The sequence below is a fragment of the Pezoporus occidentalis genome, unplaced genomic scaffold (assembly GCF_034315485.1).
Source record: "Pezoporus occidentalis ecotype Australia unplaced genomic scaffold, CSIRO_AGI_Poc_V1 ctg15, whole genome shotgun sequence".
Taxonomy (NCBI): domain Eukaryota; kingdom Metazoa; phylum Chordata; class Aves; order Psittaciformes; family Psittacidae; genus Pezoporus; species Pezoporus occidentalis.
The window spans coordinates 5,026,143-5,032,410 of NW_026913316.1; the positions used below are offsets into that span (position 1 = coordinate 5,026,143).

At 39.3% G+C, this 6,268-nt stretch overlaps 1 long non-coding RNA gene across 1 annotated transcript; it reads left to right on the forward strand.

Moving 5' to 3' along the window:
* The first annotated feature begins 313 nt into the window (after nucleotides 1-313).
* Nucleotides 314-5,426, forward strand: LOC134159684 (uncharacterized). The gene is made up of 3 exons (XR_009963256.1): nucleotides 314-878; nucleotides 3,380-4,295; nucleotides 4,841-5,426. It is a non-coding gene; the product is annotated as an uncharacterized LOC134159684 (long non-coding RNA).
* The last annotated feature ends 842 nt before the right edge of the window (nucleotides 5,427-6,268 follow it).

Below are 6,268 nucleotides of genomic sequence, written 5' to 3' on the forward strand. Positions count from 1 at the left end.
AAATAAGCATTTAACATATGGCTGCCAAATTAATGGGCGTTGCCAGAGTCTGAACTGACTCAGAACTCCCACTAATTTGGTGTTTCTAGCACTACTGTTGCTCACGACAGAGTTACAGTTGTTCCTACAGATGTTTACACATGGATCAGTCATTCAGTGTCTGTGGGTCCAATGAACTCTCAGTATGATCTGAAGAATATCACTATACTACTAGAATATCACTATACTACTTTCTAGCTTTGCTTTGTATCAATCAAATATAGTGAAGAATGGTGTTGATCGAAGAATCGGGTGGATTGAAGAATCGGGTGGATTGAAGAATGGGGGGGATTGGAGAATAGGGTTTCAAATAAGTAACCTCAAGAACGTTAGGCTTTGTTAGCAACTATAGAGAAAAGGAAATTACTAAAATAAGCTTTGCCAGAACCTCCTGATGGTTACTGATATGACTGAACAAAGTGATGAAGAAATAACCACCAGGGGTCTGAAAGCCCACTACCACATTTTTGTGTGCATACAGGAGGCATTCTCTAAAAGTATGATGTAATGTGTGTAATCTAATGAATATGTATGTTTAAGGACAATATAATCACAGCCTGATTGATGCTTCGGAGAGACATGCTTGGAGGAGAGATCCCCTGTGTCTCACAGCACCACAATAAAGAATGCCTACTTGTCAACTTAAAAGTTTGTTGGCAAGTTCCTGGAGATTTCTTCAAATCAATTTGGCACCCCAGATGGGACACTCTGTGCTTGGCTGCAGGACCCACTGAGGACAGGGCTCCCTAGGGCCTCTGGGACAAATTTCCCCAGAGAGACCCTTCAACTCACTCAGATCACTGCAGGAGCAGACAGGGACCATCACCATCACTGTAAAGGTATTCTTTTGATTATTTTATTTTATGGCATTCTGTAAGGCATAGGAGACATCCTACGCAGAAACGCCATTTAGCGTTTCATAAGGCGTAGGAGACGTCCAACGCAGGAATGTGGTTAATATTCCGTAAGGCGTACGCAGGAATAAGAAAGCCTTCTGTAAATCAAGATAGGAAATTCTCATAGGTAAAGGTGTATACCCAGCTGCTAGCATCCATTTGGTATACAGGTATACATTCCGAACTGGCATAGGAAACGTCATTTGTGGGAGTTTTTCTGGTATCTGACCCAATTTCTGAAAACCAGTATTTGATGCTGTGCTTGAGTAATTAATGAGTGGCAAACTGTTTTTATTTTTATCATGCTGCTAATTAGTATTGATATACTTGATGTATGTTTTTGCTTTTGTTTTATTGTGGTGCTAATTAGCATTTGTGTACTTGGTGTATGTTTTTGTTTTCAAAATTGTGAGCAAGTGAGTGGAATTTTTGGGATCCCATATGAGTGTGTATGTGAATAGCATGTATAAGAAAATAATGGGAAATAGACAGAGTGGAGAAATAATAGAAAAGAGTCCTTTGGGATGTATTCTGGCTCCTGGAGGAGGATCCCCCAGTGGCTCAGTAAATAAAGACTTTAATTAAATATTGTAACCAATGGTGGCCATTATATACCTTAGAGAATCAGGAAAAATGGCCCAAAAATGGGACTTTGAATTATAATGCCTTGTTGCAATTAATTTTATTTTTAAGTGGCAAGGAAAATGGGATGAAATAATGTATGCAGATAGGTTTTTCACATTGAGAAGTCACCCAGAGTGGCAGAAAGAATGTGGAGTAAATAGAGTGCCACTTGATCCTCTGATTCTAGCCTTAGAAAAGGACAGAAAAAGACTGAAACCCAAATTAGAAAGATGTTGTTCAGGATGTGACCTAGGTGAAATGTGTTTGAAATTGAGAAAAAGGGAGGAAGATAGGATAGAAGATTATGTCTCCCCAAGATCTACGACATAAAACCTGCAAGGTCCAGTAAATCCGGTACCCCTGCTGCAAGTCCTCCTCATTCTGATGAGGAGGAAGGAATGAACAGTAATGATAATAGCAGAAAAGAATTTAAAGGTACCGCAATTGCTGCTCATGCCCATAGTAAAACAGGACCTGTGACACACACACCTTTAAGGGAAGCAATGGGACCAGAGGTACGAACCAGAATAAGAGTAAATTTTTCAATGGAAGACTTAGATGCTTGGAAACAGATTGTGAAAAATTATCAAAATGATCCAATAGGAGTAGCAAAATAATTTGAATTGATTGTCAAAAGTCAGGATCCTGATTGGAGTGATATAGACTTAATATTAGATGCATTAACTGAAACCGAAAAGCAACTGGTGATAAAAACAGCTTGTGCTCAGGTTAATGCCCAAATAATCACTGATGCATTGGCAGGAAGAATGGAAGAACATGTTCCTTTGACTACACCAGACTGGGACTATGAAGATCTAGCAGATTATGCTGCTTTAAAGAGATATCAGAATCTGATTAAATTTGGGCTAGAAAATGCGATATCAAAAGCTATAAATTCATTGGTTCTATTTGAAATGAAACAAGGACCAAAAGAAACACCAAGCAAATTCCTAGAGAAATTAAGAGAAGCAATGCGAAAATATACTACCTTGGACCCTTCTTCTACTGAAGGGAAATTACAAATCGCTAACTTATTTCTAGGACAGACAATAGAAGATATTAGAAGAAAACTTCAGAAGTTATCAGGACCTGACAGTCGAAATACAGAAAAATTAGTAGATGAGGCATGGAAAGTTTATAGAAATCGGGACCAGATAAAAGAGAAATAGCTAGGAAGAACAATAAAAACTGCTACAGTAGCTGCTTTAGGGCACACAGGGACCTGTGGCGGAAGCAGAGGACAGGGCAGAGGAAGAGGAACAGCAGTTAGAGGCAGAGGAGAAATGTTCAGTAAAAGGGAAAGAGCAAATTTTTCTCCCAATATAGAACCTAATCAGTGTCTAAAATGCAAGGAATTTGGACACTGGAAGAGAGACTGTCCTCAACGGAAACAACAGGAAACACCAGTGGCTGAACTAGAGTTAGATTGACAGGGACCTGGGGAATCTACCCTAGCGGACCCAGTAGTTAAGTTAAAGCTAGGGGAAGTTAAAAAGAAGATAGAATTCCTAATAGATACAAGGGCGACTTATTCGGTACTAAATCAAAATTTATCTCCGGTTGGAAAAGAATTCGTTACAGTTGTGGGAGCTAATGGCCGCCAGGAAAAAGCATTTTTTCTGAGACCATTAAAATATAAATTGGGAAAACAGATTGGTATGCATAAATTCTTATATATGCCAAATTCACTGAAATCCTTATTGGGACAAGACTTATTAGAACATTTGGAGGCAATAATAACATTTAAAGAAGGAGAAATGGAATTGAAGGTAAAAGATGATCAGTTGATTAAAAGTCTGAGTTTATCTTTAATCCAACAGAAAATTAATGAGAACCTTCCTGAAACAGAAGAAGTCTTTAACCATGTATATCCAGGAGTATGGGCATCTGAAATTCCAGGTAAGGCAAAAAATGCTTTGCCTATTAAAGTAGAAACAAAAAGGAGGGCCCGTCCAGTTAGAATATGGAGGATTAGTTAAAATTCGAGGATTGGAAGGGAATCAAAGAAATCATTGATAAATGTTTAAAATATGGCTTATTAATTGAATGTGAGTAAGAATGTAATACTTCTATCCTGCCAGTAAAGAAATCTGATGGGAAAAATTGCAGATTAGTTCAAGATCTCAGAGCAATCATCAAAATTGTGGAGGATATTCATCCAGTAGTAGCTAATCCATATACCTTATTGACTAAATTGAATATCAAAAGTGGTTTACCATTCTGGACTTAAAGGATGCATTTTTCTGTCTGCCCCTGGACAAAGAAAGTCAAAATTTCTTTGCTTTTGAATGGGAAAACCCTGAAACAGGAAGAAGGACACAGCTCACTTGGACGGTGTTACCTCAGGGCTTTAAAACCAGTCCAACCATTTTTGGAAATCAGTTGGCGTGAGAATTAGAATCCTGGGAAGCACCCACACAGGCAAGTACTTTACTACAATATGTTGATGACCTATTAATTGCTACCGAAACTGAAAAAGAATGTGTTCAATGGACTGTAGAATTGTTAAGCTTACTAGGGCTAAATGGATACCGGGTATCTAAATTGAAGGCTCAACTAATTTGAACTCGAGTGTCTTATTTAGGGTAAGAAATAACAGGAGGACAGCAAGAACTTGAAGCAGCTTGGAAGGAAGCAATCTGCCAAAAACTACAACCAGCCACAGTTAAAGATCTTAGGACATTTCCAGGAATGACAGGATGGTGTCAACTCTGGACCCATGTTTATGGTGTTCTGGTAATACCCTTATATGAGCTGCTAAAAGAAAATTCAACCTTTCTATAATGGACAGATCAAGCTGAAGAAGAATTTAAAAGTGTAAAGACAGAACTCATGAGAGCTCCAGCTCTGGGGCTCCCAGACATAACAAAACACATTTGGCTATATTCCTAGGAGAAACAGGGAATCACCTTGGGAGTTTGGGCTCAAAGACTGGGACCTTATAAAAGACCAGTGGCCTACTTTTCCAAAACAACTAGATGAACCAAGTAAATGCTGGCCTGGATGCTTGAGAGCAGTGGCAGCAGTTCTCTTAAACATCCAAGAGGCCTGAAAATCTACACTGGGACAAAAGATCACTGTGTTAGTGTCACACACAGTATCAACAGTCCTAGAACAAAAACATACACATTGGCTATTGCCATCACATTTCTTGAAGTATCAAGCCATCCTAGTAGAACTGGATGATGTGGAAATTGTGATCACTAATGTTGCGAATCCAGCATTTCTTCTTCAGGAAACCCCTACTGAACCATTGATTCATGATTGCTTGGCCACTATAGAGACAGTATATTCGAGCCAACCAGATCTGAAGGAGGAGCCTCTGGAGAGTGCAGATTCCTGGTTCACCGATGGCAGCAGCTTTGTTAAAGAGGGTAAACGAAGAGCAGGATATGCCATAACTACAACTTCAAAGGTAATAGAAGCTAAACTGTTACCCTCTAACACCTCAGCACAAAAGGTAGAAATAATAGACCTGGCTAGAGCCTTGGAGTTGGCAAAGGATAAGCAGATAAACATATGGACTGACTCCAAATATGCCTTTGGTGTAGTTCATGCACATGGAGCAATTTAGAAAGAATGAGGACTTTTAAATACTCAGGGAAGACAAATTAAACATGCAACAGAAATTCTACCATTGTTAGAAGCTGTACAATTACCAAATGAAGTGGCTATCATACATTGTAAAGGACATCAAAGAGGTAACTCTGGTCAAGAGACTGGAAATAATTTGGCTGATCGTGAGGCTAAATGGGCAGCAGAAACAGAAAGAGTTGAGGTGATGTCTTTAGTTCCTGACAGTAAACTGGTAATTGGGCAAAATAAACCTAGGTACTCTAAAGAAGGTACAAAAGTAATTGAAGACTTGGAAGGGCAGGAAAATGAAAAGGGTTGAATAAAAATACCTGATGGGGGAATAGTGATCCCTTATAATCAATTATGGAAGTTTATACAAGAACATAACAAAACTCATTGGTTTTTCAGGGTGGCCAGAAGCATTCCATTGCAGGGCAAATAATGCAAAACAAGTGATTTAGGTGCTATTAAGTGAAATAATACTTTGGTTTGGGGTACCAGCAACTATCTCCTCTGACCATGCTACACATTTCAGTGCAAAATTATTACAAGAAATCAGCAAGAAATTGGAAATAGTTTGGCAATTACACATTCCATATAGTCCTCAGGCCAGTGGGCAAGTGGAAAAAATGAATCGCTTAATTAAACAGCTTGGGAATATTTGTCAAGAGACTAAGTTATATGGGTATGAAGCACTACCGTTGGCCTTATTGAGAATCAGAACAAAACCTTGGTAAAGGACAGAATTATCCCATTTGAGAGTCTATATGTAAGGCCATATCAATCTCAATTTAAAGAAGAGAGCCTTCAAGAAGTAGGAGAAGGACACCTTCAACAGTTCTTGGTAAAATTGGGAAAACAGTTAGAGAAATAAACGGCAGAGTGTTAGGGACCACGGCTAGTGGTTTAGATTATCCTATCCCAGGCACAGCTACAGGTTGGGCAAAGAAGAGATTCAGAGCAGCCCTGAGGAGAAGGACTTGGGGGTGTTGGTGGATGAGAAAATGAACATGAGCCAGCTTCAGTGTGTGCTTGCAGCCCAGAAAGCCAACCGTATCCTGGGCTGCATCAAAAGGAGCGTGACCAGCAGGTTGAAGGAGGTGATCCTGCCCCTTTACTCTGCTCTTGTGAGA